Source organism: Acinonyx jubatus, chromosome E3 (genome assembly GCF_027475565.1).
Source record: "Acinonyx jubatus isolate Ajub_Pintada_27869175 chromosome E3, VMU_Ajub_asm_v1.0, whole genome shotgun sequence".
In the NCBI taxonomy this organism is placed as follows: Eukaryota; Metazoa; Chordata; class Mammalia; order Carnivora; family Felidae; genus Acinonyx; species Acinonyx jubatus.
In genome coordinates this window covers 35,964,316-35,979,051 of record NC_069398.1, presented here as the reverse complement: position 1 = coordinate 35,979,051, position 14,736 = coordinate 35,964,316, and the positions used below count along the sequence as shown (strand labels likewise).

Here is a 14,736-nt window from a genome sequence, read left to right as displayed (position 1 = left end):
GCACACGTCTCACTTCTTGTGTGTGGATACCCAACCGTCCCAGAGCCATCTGCCAAAAACCCATCCTCCCCACCCGTGCCTCCTGCTCAGCATTAGGAATCACGTCTGCTGGGGAGCCCCGCCTCCCTCGCGTGACGCCCACTCCAGTCACGATGACGCTCGCTGCTGGAGAAGCTCCTTCCTCCCCACTGGGATGGGCACGACTGTTCTCTCCACTTCTCACGTGTACGTGTCTTTACGTTTGAGGTGGGCTCCGTGCGGACCGCACCGGCCGGTCTTGTCTTCAGATCCACCCTGACGATCTTTCTTTCGCCGGAGCCCGTGGACCGCTGACGTCCCAAGCGGTGGCTGGTACACAGATGGGTTAATATCCACCAGATTCGGCGGTTTTCGGTTTGTCACCCTTGTCCTCTGTTCCTGGCTTTGTCTTCCACACCTTTTCTCCGTTTTGCAATTTTAACTGGGCATTTTACATGGTTTCGTTATAAGTATATAATATTTATAAATCTTGTAAGTATAAGCATTTCGTAGCTTATACTTCTTTTTTATTTATTTATTTTTTTTAACGTTTATTTATTTTTGGGACAGAGAGAGACAGAGCGTGAACAGGGGAGGGGCAGAGAGAGAGGGAGACACAGAATCTGAAAGAGGCTCCAGGCTCTGAGCTGTCAGCACAGAGCCTGACGCGGGGCTCGAACTCACAGACCGTGAGCTCATGACCTGAGCCGAAGTCGGACGCTTAACCGACTGAGCCACCCAGGCGCCCCTCTTTTTTATTATTTTTATCGGTTGCCCCAGAGTTTGCAACATACGCTCACTGCTAATGCAAGTTCACCTTCAAATATCCCCACCCTGCCCCACAGGCTGGGTGCGGGGGCCCCATCGTAACAGGCGACCCTGCTTTCTCCACCGGTTCCTGTCTTACAGCTACCATTCCGTCCTCTCATACGTGGAATATACACGTAAGACACACACAGAAGACACACGTGTAGGATACGTGCGTGAGCACACATAACTGAACACGTTGTTACTATTCTTATTTTCAACAAACCGCTACATGCTGGATCAGTGCAGAATAAGGAAAAAGAAGTTTTATTAGAAGTCACACAAGGGAGGGGCGCCTGGGTGGCTCAGTCGGTTGAGCGGCCGACTTTGGCTCAGGTCATGATCTCTCAGTCTGTGGGTTCGAGCCCTACGTCGGGCTCTGTGCTGACAGCTCAGAGCCTGGAGCCTGTTTCGGATTCTGTGTCTCCCTCTCTCTGACCCTCCCCCGTTCATGCTCTGTGTCTCTCTCTGTCTCAAAAATAAATAAACGTTAAAAAAAAAAAATTAAAAAAAAAAAGAAGTCACACAAGGGAATCATTTCACCAGTCTGATGCTTCCCCAGCAAATATCCTCCTCCCTTTTGTCATCGCTCCAAGCACTCAACCGCTGCTGTATTTATTTTTTCCACCAGGCTTCGCCCGTCCTCGGCTCCTTCTCTTGGCAAAAGGCCCGTTCCTGACCTCTGACACTCCACTTGGGGGGATCTCAGCACTTTTCATCATTAAATCACCTGTGTCGTCACATAATTGAAATGTTAACCCCTCACTGTAGTTGTTGCAAATCCGCATGCCCATGTAATTAGCCTTTTACCTTGGCCACGGGTGTTTGGCACACAAAAGCTTCGAATTTCCTTTTAGATAAATGTTTATCTGGATCTTCACACGCGAAGATGTGCGGTGCTCTCCTCCTCACCGGCCGAGCAGACTCGGCATCCGTGGCCGTGGACTGCCCGACCTGGCTGCCGAGATCAGGCCGCAGCCATCCTGGCGTTTTCCTGAGTTGCCGGCCCCACCCCAGCCTGCCACGGTGGGGAGCGGGTCTCACCCCGAGCATCACAATCGCCTTCGGGCTTGTTAAAGCCTAGAAATTCACATTCCTCGTGGGTTCCGGGGCTGCTGCTGCCGTGGGGCCAGGGACAGCGTTGCCGTCCCGAGATGAGACCTGACAAGGACTCACCCGTGAACCAGAAGGGCCTCGGGGAAGGAGGAAAGGGTTCAGGCCGAGAGGGGAGGGTGGGGACGCTGCACAGGCCGGGGCAGGAAAGGCCCAGAGGGAGAGCGTGTGCAGGGGGCAAAGGCCAGAAACTCTGGGTACTGGTCCACGGGCTGAGCGGCCCTGATGCCCGGAGGGAGGGGGAGCCCCGGACCAGCCCTGGAGCCTGGCTGTGCTCTGGCAGACGGGCAGTGGGAGTCTCACCGGCTACCACCATCACCGCACCCTCAGTGAGACACGGGGAGGCCTGTGGCTTCCCGTCTCTCAGATGGTGGGAGGGAGGGGACTGAAAAGCCAATCCCTCCCCAGCTGAACCCAGCCCCAGCCTACCCAGAGGGTGCCAACCTCCTCGCTGGTCAGCTTTGCTCCCCAGATGAGCTCCCTGAGGAGCTGAGGGTCTTGTGAGGATAAAATCAGTCCCAGTTCACCAGCCTCCCTGGGCAGTTCCAACAGCCTGCAGACACGAGAAATCCTCTGTGGGATGGTTGTTAGGCACACCACGGGCCTCAGGGGAAAGGCTGCTTTGCAAACTGACAAACTGACCAGGCCGGGGAACAGAAGCCCAGCGAGGGAGGGGCTGCCCGAGGCATGGGGTAGGCGCCACGAATCTGAACTAGGGCTGAGAAGGCCCCACCTGCTGCAGAGGGAAGGTCACGGGGGAGCACGCACCCCATCCGGAGAGGCTACGTGTCCCGTGGCCTCAGGGCTCAGAGTGGGGTCTCTCCGGCTTGGCCTAAAGCCCACCAAGCCATCACAAGAGTGGGGACCTGAGGCCCAGCTGGGTCTGCTGAATCAGAACCCTGGTGTCTGGGAAGTGCCCCTAGGGTCCCACAGAGTGTTCTATGGGCACCCGGTTTGAGAACGGGTCCCGTAGTGGTCCCATTTCTCCGTGTGCCTTCCAGACCTCGGTCCGGTCCACCAGCTGGCACTCGACACCACCAAGGGAGTGGGAAGAAAAGGACAGATCTGTGTCTCAGCTGCAGGGATGTGGTGACCCACACGGTCACCACAACTGGCAGCCTCCCCCTGGGGTCCGAGCACGTGTCCCAAACCTGTGGCTCCCCGCAGAAACTCCCCCCAAAACTCCATTTTGGTCCTGGGACAAATGTCCTGAATTCCACCCAGTAGCTAAGTGACAGGTTGTTTTATTCAGTTGGGACACTATTTCTGAATCCACAGGCACTGCTCCCCCTACAAACCCTGAACCCAGATTCACGCCCCCCCCCAGGGAGGACCCCAAGGAAGAGTCCCCCAGATCCACCCCCACCGTTTGGCGACACCCAGTACTCCTCCAGACGCTCGGGTCTGTGGGTCGGAAACGTGTTATTGGCCCAAACCTGTGGAGCCTTAAGTGGGGACTCGAATGGCAGAGGGGCCTGGGAGCAGGCGGCTTGGGCGGGAGGGAGGACGGCAGGACATTCCTGGACAAGAGGAGACACGGGCTGCAGCCGCAAGGAAGCCGCTCTTGCCGAATCCCGGATGCGGCTCGGGGCACATGTCTGGTCTTGCGGGGACAGGCGGCCCCCACTGGTGCTGACAGCCCAGCCCCTGGGGTGGCCTCTCCAGGCTGCAGGTGGCCTATCAGCGGTGGGAGATCAGCCCTGGGGCCGGGAGATTGATCGCATTCCTGGGGACCCAGCCCGCACCCGCGTGCCAGTCCCCGGAGCAGAAACCCTGCGCCCCAGTCGGCGGCGTCCGTGGCCCTGCGGGCTGGTGGCGAGGTGAGCCCAGCGGCCGGCCTCGCTTGGCCAGAGGGAGATAAGACACCTACACAAACAAGGACACAAAGCCGGCTCTCACGGCCGCGCCAGCTGCGCACCAAGCCCTCGGCGGGCACTTTATGGCGCATTATCTCTTCTGTGCCCCACAATAGCCCTGCCAGGTGGGAATTCTGCTCCCATTAAACAGATAAGGAGACAGGGTTCCGAGAGGCAAGGGGGTGGCCAAGGTCACCCAGGTTATAAAGCTGCTGGGCCTGGATGCAGCCCAGGCCCACCTGGACACCAAGCCCACCCCCCTTTAATGGAACATGTCATAAATAGACTCTTTGTTTTCGAGAAAACGTTTTGAAAAGGAATGTTGGTTCCAGGGAGGAAGCAGGGGCAGGACACAAACTGTGGCTTCTCCCTTTGTCACCCACATTCACACACACGGGGGGGGGGGAAGAGCCCCCTCCTCTCTCTCTCTCTCTCTCTCTCTCACACACACACACACACACACACACGGGTTGGGGGGGGGGGCAGGGGGAGATGGACATTTGTCCCAGGACCAAAATGGAGTTTTGGGGGAATTTCTGCAGGGAGCCCATGGCTGGCTGGGGCCACAGCCCAGAGGAAGGTGGAAATGGGGGGCTGACACTAGGGGGAGGCTGCATGAAGGACCCAGGGGGAGCCAGGGGTGGTGGCACCAGGCGTCTGGAGCCATGGGGGTGACGAGGGCAGGAGAGCAGGTGGAGGGACCCTGCGTGAGCATCCCCCACTCTGCATCCCCATGACTTCCCCCCACCGACCCAGCAGGACTCGGGGGGTTTACTCAGAGACCCCCGGTCTGGGATGCCAGGAGGCCTCAGGATGAAGGGGAGATTCTGCGGGTGGGTGTGTGAGGGGGGAGTCTTCCGGAAAATTGACCCCCAGGGAGGATGCGACCTGAGGGTTTCCTGGTGAAATGGCCTGGCCTGATCAACCCACGGAGGCTCGCAGCACAGTCACCCAGCTGTAGCAGGAAACAGGTTGTGTGAAACACAGACCCAAACAGACACAGAGAGAACCCGCCTGCCGGGCGAGACCAGGGTGTGGGGTGGGGGAGACGCTCATCAAAGGAGAGGGCAGCACAGATACCCTCCGTGCATCCAGCAGCGGGGTCGAAGCTGAAACACAGCACTGGGCTCTTTGAAGGAAGCCCAGAGAACAAAGACAAGCTCTTAGAAATAAAAAATTCAACAGTAAACCAGATCAGGGGACGCCTGGTGGCTCAGTCGGTTAAGTGTCTGACTCTTGATCTCAGCTCAGGCATTGATCTCAGGGTCATGAGTTCAAACCCCAGGTTGGGCTCCACGCTGGGCATGAAGCCTGCTAAAAAAAAAAAAAAAAAAAAATCTGCACAACGAGGTTGAAGAAATCTTCCAGAAAGCAAAGCCAAAGGACAAAGTGACAGAGAACTAGAGAAAAGAGAGTTTTTAGCCTGTGGGTGACCAGGTTGGTGGCTCGACACCCTAATAGGACTTTTAAAAAGGGAATAGAGAACACGGAGGGAAGGAAATCGTTGAAGAAACAATTCAGAAACTTCCAGGCCTGCTGGCCGGGGACAGCAGGATGCCCCAGGGCAGCAGTCACAGCTGGACCCAGAGCTGGGAAAAGACGGCCTGGGACCCAGTCCTGTCACAGGAGGGCTAAGGAAGCAGCCTCGGGCTTTCCCACAACACGGTGGGGGGGTGGGGCGCTGCAAGTCAAATGAAGTATCCAGAATTTTGAAGGAAATCACGTCCCCTGGGATTTGATAGCCAGACTGTCACTGGCGAGTGATGCGACGGGGGACGCGTATCAGGCACCTACCCTCTGTGCGGTACGATCACACGCACCGCAAAGTGCGGGCTTTGCACAAATGAGCCGATGCGATGAAGGTTCTGTTCCGTGTGACGCTCCTTCCTTTACCACGACCTGCTTAGCCCCCTGTCGGTGAGCTGTTAATCTGTGTCGTATTTCTCACCGTCACCGGAACAGCGATTGCCTGGCACACTTGGGGTGTGGCACACGCTTAGGGTGCCGAAATACCCACAGACACCATGAGGGTGGACAGGCACGGCCCTCCGGGATGGTGGAACCAACCCAGCCCCGTGTTGGTGGGAGAAGCCCACTTATCTGCACCCTTGCCCACGCACCAGGAGGGAGGTGGATCTGGGGACGTGGCCGGCGACCCCCACTCGTCCTTTTCGGAAGACCCCAGCCGGGCCACAGAGGCTTGGAGGCCCTGAGGTCGGTGAGGGAGGAGCCCGCCCACGAGACCCTTGCCGACCAGGCAGATGAGCTGAACCATCTCTTGGGCTGGGCCTGGGAGCAGGTGGCCCCTGGGGTGGTTCTGCCAGAAATGAGCCCTGAGCTGTCGCTGGGGACACGAGGGGACGGCTGGGCCCGCCTGTCGGCCCAACCCAGCCCCGAGACTCACAGGCCTGTGGGTGCCGGTCCATCCGCCTCTCTTCTTGGCGGCCCTCTCCCAACCTGCCTCCGGTTCCTCCTCGGCCGGGGGCTTGGCGGGGGGCCCAGAGAGACCACCAGTGCTACTTGTCCTGGAAGCTGTCCTCAGCTCAGCAGACCAGCGCCCCGCCCCCACCAGCTCTGCAACGGTTCACCCAAATAATAAAAACGGGCGACGATGCAGCTTTGATCCCGTAGCAGCATCTCCAAGGGCTGTGAACGTCCCACCCCGGCCCGACCACCCTTTCACGTGCAGCCAAGAGGCTCAAAGGGGAGAAAACGTTCCCAAAGCAAACACCCTTTGCCAGGGCAAACTTTGCAGTAAAAACAGAAGAGGAAATTCCTAATCTGCCACCTCATGGGTGACCAGCGGTCCTGTGACAGGACAGCCACGGCCGCGAGCCGTGTGCCTCCAGCTGAGGCGTCCCCGCCAGGCTTTGTTGTGGGGACCGCAAACTCGCGGGCTTGCCCGCGTCTTTGATCTGCATTTGGCACCGTGAAAACTCCGTTGGCCTGTCCGGGCCTCAGACCCCGGGGGCCTCTGTCCCCCACAACACCGTTTCCCCAGACTCAGCAACTGTGCGTGCAGGCAAGCCTGGACACGGGGGCCAGAGAGGCCCCGATGTCACCTGCGGCGGCAGCCAGGGCATGTCCGGGGGAAGGAGGAGGTCAAATTCCTGGGCCGCCCGGCTGCCCCCCTCGCTGCGTCTTTGTGGCTGAGGTGCATCTCACCTTCAGCTCCCGAGGAAGCACTCTGCTTGTGTCCCCAAGCGCAGCAATTGTGAATATACTTTCCAAAACCTATATATACCAAGAAATAGTTCCAGCCGCGTTTTCCTGACGCTTGAGGGCCCTGGGCTCTGTGACGGGTGGATGCCAGATGCAGGAACGGTGGCACAAGCGAGACAGCGGACGCGGGAACGGGACACTTTCCCGGGGCACCTCTGCTGGGGTCTCAGGGCCCGGAGCACCTTCTTTCTCCACGAAGGCCTGGCTCCGGGCTGCTCGCTCAGGGGCTCTGCCTCCTCCTGGGATGGGGCAGCTCCGGGGCCTCCACAATGACCCTCCTGTCTCAGGAAGCCAGGACTCTGTTCCGAGTCTCCCTTCAGGTCCCGGCTCCCTCACGCTCACATTTCCGCTGAATCTGTACGGTTCCTACAACTTCCCACCTGCTCTCACGTTGGGCTGTTTGATGATGCTTTCCTGGCCACTTGAGACCAGAAGGATCTCAGGTCTCTTGATGATCATTCACTCATTCTCACACCCATTCATTCACTCGTCCACACCTGCCTCAAAGGACGTCTGCACCAGCTGCTGAGGACCCACAGGCAGAAAGAGACATGGTTCTGCTGTGGGACTCGTGCTCTGCTGCACCAGGAAGGCATGGAAACAAATGACCCCGACTCGGGGTTCAGGCTTCTGTTTTAGCCCCGACCCCCACATGCTAAGGCTGGCCGGAGGGGCAGGTGGGGACCGAGCCTTCGCTGTGGGGGGGCCCTGGATGTACAGTGATGGGGCTGGGACACGGACAGGACAGGGAGGTGTCACACGGATCCAGCTGCAGTGACAGTCTCGTCTGGCCTCCAGATTCGTCACACCGACCAGAGTTGTTCACTTCAGGGAGACAAGGACCGTCTGCCTTATGCCTGCTGGAATGCACAAGTGATGGGTGAGTAAATAGGGTGCGTAGGAAGGGTGTGGGGACCCTGCCACTTGACTCACCAAGCCCGCCCTCCATACAGCTCATCATCAGATGGGCCCACGGCAGCCCCTCCTGGCTCCCTCCGGCTGGAAGAGACTGGGGTACGGCTGCAGGGCAAGCCCAGGGGTACGGAGCTTACAGGGAGGCCCACAGGGAGGGCCATAGGGACCGGGACCCCGCAGACGGACCCCACCGGAGTCTGCACTAACAGATGCTGCCCTCCCCAAAGTCTCCAACCAGGATGCTGTCCTCCCAAAAGTCTCCCGGTGGCCTGGGAGAGCAGCCCAGCTCTCACCGAACGGCCTCCAGCAGGAAGCTTGACTGTGCCGTCCCTCTGCCCGGCAGCTGGGTGACCCTAGGGGGGCCCTCGACTGCACTGGCCCTGAGTGTCCAAACCCCAAGGTCCGTTTCCATTTGAAGGTGGTGGGTTCCAGCCCTCTGATTGGTGAGGTCAGAGCTCAGAAAGCGATAACCCCGAGGTACGTGAGACCAGGCCGGGGTGAGTCCTCGAAGTGAGCCCTGCACGGAGCCTGGCAGGGGGCATCAGCACTTGCCTGTTTTCCAGATGGAGAAAACGAGGACAGCCCAGTAGGACACGAGGGAGGCACCAGGGCAAGCAACCCCTGAAAAGCATGTAAAGCTAAAAGAGTGAAGATAATGGGACGTCTCGGGCTAAGATGGGAACGTTCACTTGAAGGTCATGGAGGCTTTCGGCGCCCAATGGCATGAGTCGCTGCCGGGGCCATGGAAAAACTGTGGCCGAGCAGAGAGCCAGAGGCCGTGTGAGGAGCAGGTCCCGGGCCTTGGAACTCTGGGAGGGCCCAGCCCGGGGGGAGAGCAGAGGTGGTCTCTCTGGTGTGGGGGCCCGACAGGGAGGGGGCAGACCAGCACCCCCCAAGAGTCATCACGTGAGGGGCCAGCAGGGGTGGTTCTGACTTCTATCGCCTCCCTCTCCTGGGCCCACACCCTCCCCCTGCTCCCCGCTGCCTGCTGATGCGAGTCCGAAGGTCTCCGCAGGAGCCTGGCAGGATGCTGAGGAGCTCACTGGGCAGAGGGAAGGGTGGCCCGCGGGCATGGGGACCGTGGAGCACAGACCCGGGGGAGGGAACGTGGAGTCACAAGTGGTAGGAGACAAAGCACAAATTGCAGAGGGTGATGGGGACCCCAGAGGCGGGGGGGAAGCCAGCCCCCAAAGAGGAGCTGCAGGGTCTAGAAAGCCCTCAGGCATGGTGGGGGGGGGGGGCCCTGCAGGCTGCTGGCAGGCAGGCTCTGCCCTGGCTGGTGGCTGTCGGCTTCTCGAGAAGGAAGTTTTCTTCTTCTCCAGCTGGAAAGGAAAGGCAAGAGAGGCAGGTGGGCGGCAGCTTCGGGGCAGGGAGGCGTGGGGAGGGGCCCTGTGGGCTGGGCTCAGGCGTCCTGAAGGAAGGAAGGAGGGCTGCAGGCAGGCGGCCGCTTGTTGGAGTTGAGGGCGGCTGTACGGCCCAGGTTGGGACACGCCAGCCACAGCGGCCTCTGCCACCACCTCCCACTCACAGCACCCCCCCCCCGCCCCTCCTGACACGTCCTGGGATTCCCTGGCTCCACATCTGCTCTCCACTGTCTCACTGCTGTAGGTTGGGGGAGGCGGGGCACGGGAGAAGGGGTCCTTATAGTGTCATGTCTGCTCTGTGCCAGCCCCGTGCTTGAGGTGTGGGAACGGAGGGACACATCTTCTGCTTGGAGGGCCTGGGACACAAGGTTCGGCCCCAGGCAACAATGCAACAGCAGAAGGAGATGGGGTTGGTGTCAACTCTCCCAGCAAGAGTGAACGGTGCATAGAGCCTGTGAAGACCTGTGTAAACATTGTCAAATCCCTTCCCCTTTCTGAGCCTCAGCTTCCTTGCCTGAGCAATGGGTCAATAGCCTGTTATAAGGATCATCTCATCAGCAATAGTAGACTTAGGTGCTTCCTAGGGGCTGTATAAATGGATGGGTGGGTGGATGGGTGGATGGATGGATGGATGGCTGGATGGACGGACGGATGGACGGACGGACGGACGGATGGATGGAAGTGTCGGTGGATGGATGGACGGATGGATGGACGGACAGATGGATGGATGGACGGATGGATGGATGGATGGATGAGTGGGTGAGTGGGTGAGTGGATGGAGGGATGGATGGAACGATAGATAACTCGGTAGTGTGGCAAACTTTAGAAAATGTGGAGACAAACGCAACTGGAAACTTGCAGTCCGTTCAGGAGTATTTCTGTGTGCCTACATTTTGTCCATCTCCATGCAAGACACCAGGGGAGTTTCAACATGAGAAGTAGAGGGCAGGATGATTTGGGGGGTCGAGCACAGCATTTTCTGCTGCTAATAATTACAACACAAGTACTCACCCAAAACCGGAGACAGCCCTGGCAAAAACGGTCCTCATCCTCTTAATTCTGTGGCAAACAGAGATGGTCAGTGGTGCCCTCCTCCCTGGAGAGACGAGGCTATGGTACAGACAGGCCAGGCTGCAGAAGAGGGGTCCACGGTGGGGAGGGTGGACATAAGTCAGGTCAGTGTCCTCCAGCTTGGCCAAGGGCACCCTGTGACTGGCCTCTGTGGGTCGGGTCCTACCCACCCCCCCCCCCAGCACTGACCCTAGCCAACCTTTGTTTCACTTTGTGTCCCCTCCATGCCGGGCTCTGTGTCGGCTCACACTGGTTGTCATTATCATGGGAAAAGGGAAGTCTAAGGTCAGGTCAGTGCTGATGCTGGAGGATAGCATCTGGAAGCAGCTGAGAGCAGCACCCCTCACTTGAGGGGCCTCCAGGCCTCTCAGACCCCCCGCCTTGGTCTGCACACCCAGCTCCCTCCCGCCTTGGCTTCTGCTCCCTTGTGTGTCAGCCTTAAGTGAGGCCCTGGCCTTGCACCGACTCTACTCACTAGTGATTCTTCAAGTTCCTGAGTCCCAGCCCCGTGACAGAGAGAAGTTCTGATTGTCCGGCTCATTGCTGGAAGCCTGGTTGCACTGGCCACAGGGCTCCAGGTAGCCTCTGAACATGGTGTCTCCGGTTGGTTGTCTCTCCTGGATCAGGCACGTCCAAAGCGGAGTTGCAGAGCTGAAACCCCGGGCCTGGGTCGCGGGGGCTGCGGACAGAGATGGCTCCTTGACTAACACCCACGGCATCCTGTGCATGTTTAGGGCGGAACGAGGCGCCTGCTATGATGGGTAATTCTGTGCGTCAACTTGACTGGCCGTAGGCGGCCCAGACATCGGGTCAATCACCGCTCTGGGCGTGTCCGTGAGGATGTTTCTGGATGAGGTGAACACTGGGATCGGTGGACTGAGTCAGGAAGTCTGGATGGAGCGGAAGGGCTTCGCAGGAACCTAGTGGTTTGTTTCTCTGGGAGCCTCACTAATGCACCTGCCTTCTGGGACATCAGGAGCAGCTGCCCCTTCGCAGCTTCCCCCTGACGTCCTCCGCTAAGGGGAGCAAGAGTGCAAGCCCAGGGTCAGCTGGGCAACTCTCGTCCTCACTCGGGATTGCATACTACAACTGGCCCGCAGCTCCCGGGGCTGAAAAAAACCGGAAATGCGTCATCTAGAATCAAAAAGAACCACCCTCTTGCACCTCGCTGCCCGCTGTGCCTCTGACCGTCCTCCTCTGGCTTCTCAGACACGTGAGCGGCCTCCAGCCCCAGGGGACAGGCACGTGGCCATCCCTGCCTAGGGCGGTGCTGCCCAACACAACAGCTGCTGGCCGTGCGATCCTAGTGAAATTTAAGGTAATTACAAATCAGGGCAACTAGGAAGCCGGTTTCCAGGGCTCTCGGGTCACAGCGTGGATGTGCGACATCCATCATCACGAGCAGCTCTGTTGGCCTGTGCTGACCCAGTCCGTGGCCACGAGCCCCCACCCCGGCCACCGTGGCCTCGTTCACGTCTGCGCTCCCTTCACTCAGCCCAGCAGACACGGCCTCAAGCAACCTGCGTCCCCATTTCCGCGCTGGTTGTTTGTTGGGCTGGGATCAGATGCCCGCGGGCCCAGGCGCATTGTGGCTTCGGGCAGTGCCCCTGTCTGTTCCCGGGCCGAGCAGGTCCACGTCCCAGTAGGTGTCTGCAGGATGAATGCAGGAACGCGGCCTCCCGAGGAGAACAGAACCACACAGCTTACAGATCCAAGCCCGCTGTGTCGAGAGCAGGAGCCGGGTCGGAGGCTGGCAGCGTCCACGCACAGTCTTCAGGTAGCACCGAGAGGTTCCCTGCTTTGCCCTGAGAGGGGCTCTGAATCTGGAGCTTAGCCCAGGTGAGGGCTTTTCACCGCTGAAGGGAAAGTCCTTGCAAACCGATGTTCGGAATGGTGCCCAAGAGGAGCCACTTCCGGACTGGGGGCACGAGGCCTGGGTCTGAGGGAAGCTCTGCATGGGGCCCCTCCTCCGAGTACGGGCTGAGACCCCCGGGGAGAGAAAGCTCGTGGCCCCTGTGCACAGGGGCGGGGTGTGGGACATCATTGTCACTGGCTCCACAGCAGGAAAAGGAATGGTCCCGGGCTCCCGGACTGCCCCACACCCTGCTTCTGGGGAAAGACAATGGGCCAGGAGGGCAGGGGCAGGAGGCGGACGCCAAAAGGGCGGAGGCCCCGCCGGAGGGGCTGCGGGAGCCCAACAGGCAGCCGGGCCGTGGTCGCACTAAGCCAGCCATCCCAGGGCCAGGACCCCGGGCACGGAGGGGCGTGGGGACAGGAGATGCGGGATTTCTGCTGCCAAGGCCTGGGCGGGACGGCCTTCCCGAAGGGGCAGGAAACAGATGGCCCGACCAGGATGGTCTCTCAGGCTTTCTGGGGGCAGGGAAGGGCCAGGACGAGGGAGGAGGCCCTTGCCTGTGCAGAGATGAAGCTGGTGGGGCTCCAAGTCGGGTCCCCCCCCCCCCCGCCCATCACAGGAGGGGCTGGGGGCCATCTCTGACCCAGCACCACGGTCGGCCTGCACAAGGGGAGTGAGGCCGAGAGCAGTCCCGAAGGGGCCAGAGCGGACCGACCAGGCCTCCTCTGATGTCCCGGCTCCGCGGGGATCGTGGGCGTGCGGCCTTCGGTCCACGTGGGCCAGGGGGTGGGGTTCGGCCTCCACCTCCAGCAGAGGCAGAGGAAAAGGGGGTCCGGGGAGGGGCTCATCACAGTCAGAGGAAGGCTCCCGGCCCCTCTCCCACCACAAGGGCACCCAGTGCAGGCCGCGTTCAGCAGACCACTAACAGCTCTTCTCAGAGTCAAAGACGCACTGGGTCTGAGATGTGGGGCCAGTGCCTCACCTTCTCTGAGCCTCAGTTTTTCATCTGCGAAATGGGTGGATAACAACATCACCTCGTAAATTCACCAGGTAAAATTAGCAAGGGCGTGCACACTGCCTGCAACAGAAGAGATAATAAGCAGCACAAATTACCGTCATCACGACCGTTTATTTTCCGGTCAAGAAATCCACAAGAGTGCACCAGGGTAAGACACCAACATGCTTTGTGGGGACAAGAAGAGCGACTCCGGGGTCCCACGCGGCCCCTGCGAGGCCTCCGTGAGGTCCCCACACCCATCCTGAAATGGCACGGCCGGGAGACAGGAGCCCCCTACCTCCCCACCAGTCCAGCCCCTCCACCAGGACCCCAAGCCTGAGGCGGATGTCCACTTCTGAAACAGCAAGCCCTTGGCCAGCCCCCCGTGCGAGTCCCCGACCCCGGCCACGCGGGCCCCTTCCCCAAGGTCTCCGCGTGGGCCGCCCGTGGGGCCTTGGCCACGGGGAGAACGCCCATTTGTAATGAAGCCTCAGGCAGGCTCTGGTTCCACCGACCGAGGCCGCTGCCCCAGTCTGCGCCCCCAGCCCAGCCTCTGGACACTACAAACTAGGCCTCAGGGGAGACTCCGCCTCCTGGAAGCCCACCAGACAGCACAGGTGATGAGGCTGACTGTCCCTGCCCTCCCTCAGGTGCAGGGACACTGGGCTGGGGCCGGGAAGGGCCCCAAGGGGGCCCACAGGACCTCTGCATGGGCGGACTCGTGCCACAGATGTTTCTTGCTTGGTTCTGCTCATGCCCCTGCCATCACCTGCCCTGCCCTGTGCTGGCACCTCTGAGCCGGTCCCTAATCTGTCACGTGGTAACAGCCACCCCTTGAAGAGGAGGTGCCCAAAGGCGGTCATCACTCTGGCTGCAGCCCCAGGGCTTGGGGCGGTACCCTTTGCACTTGACTTTCCTGGTCTGTGAAGTTGAGGGAAAGTGACCCACCCAAGACCTGGCTCTAGTTCCTGGCAAAGTGAAGACTTGGGCGGGAGCCTGGGCTCCGGGAGATGCAGCCTCCTCCCCGGCCACCACGTGGGGGGAGGGCGCGTGGGTCCCACGCTGCCCCGGCTACTGCCGAGGGCAGAGGAAGTGGAGGCCAGGCCAGCGACCCTGCAGGAGCCCCAAGCCTTGCGGGTGGCACCTCCCTGCTGGCTGGCAGCCTGGGTCATGGACGCTGCACAGAAAACAAGCATCGTCAGAAAGCGTGGGTGTAAGTCACAGCGTCTTGGGACCCGCGGGAGGTGTTGGGTGGGATGTGCCCCACAGGCCAGCCTCTGAGCGAGTGTCTGACCAAGCTGCCACAAGTGGCTTTCCAGGCACTGGATGTCAGTTCAAGGCCCTTCAGCCCTCGGTGACAGGCCCCCCCAGGGCCCCGTCCTGGCACTCTGCTGCCAGGCCTGCCTTGAGAGCAGGGAGCGTGAGAAGCCCACATCGTGTCCTGGGGTGGCTGTGACAACAGAAATGCACACCCTCCCAGCTCTGGGGGGGGGGGTCCCCAATGGAGGCCGGGCTCCT

At 60.2% G+C, this 14,736-nt stretch overlaps 2 long non-coding RNA genes across 4 annotated transcripts in view; both read right to left on the bottom strand.

The window, feature by feature from the left end:
* Nucleotides 1-1,076: 1,076 nt before the first annotated feature.
* LOC128313583 (uncharacterized) lies at nucleotides 1,077-5,920 on the bottom strand. The gene is made up of 2 exons (XR_008294487.1): nucleotides 5,572-5,920; nucleotides 1,077-2,473 (listed from the first exon to the last, which is right to left on the bottom strand). It is a non-coding gene; the product is annotated as an uncharacterized LOC128313583 (long non-coding RNA).
* A 1,700-nt stretch (nucleotides 5,921-7,620) lies between these two features.
* Nucleotides 7,621-14,736, bottom strand: part of LOC113594584 (uncharacterized) — a 58,297-nt gene continuing 51,181 nt past the window's right edge. For 2 of the 3 annotated variants that reach the window (XR_008294615.1, XR_008294614.1), the window contains 4 exons: nucleotides 13,204-13,299; nucleotides 10,842-11,045; nucleotides 10,307-10,426; nucleotides 7,621-9,253 (listed from right to left, as the gene is read on the bottom strand). This is a non-coding gene — a long non-coding RNA (uncharacterized LOC113594584). The remainder of the gene's footprint in view (nucleotides 9,254-10,306; nucleotides 10,427-10,841; nucleotides 11,046-13,203; nucleotides 13,300-14,736) is intronic. The other variant, XR_008294616.1, reaches the window with a different exon arrangement.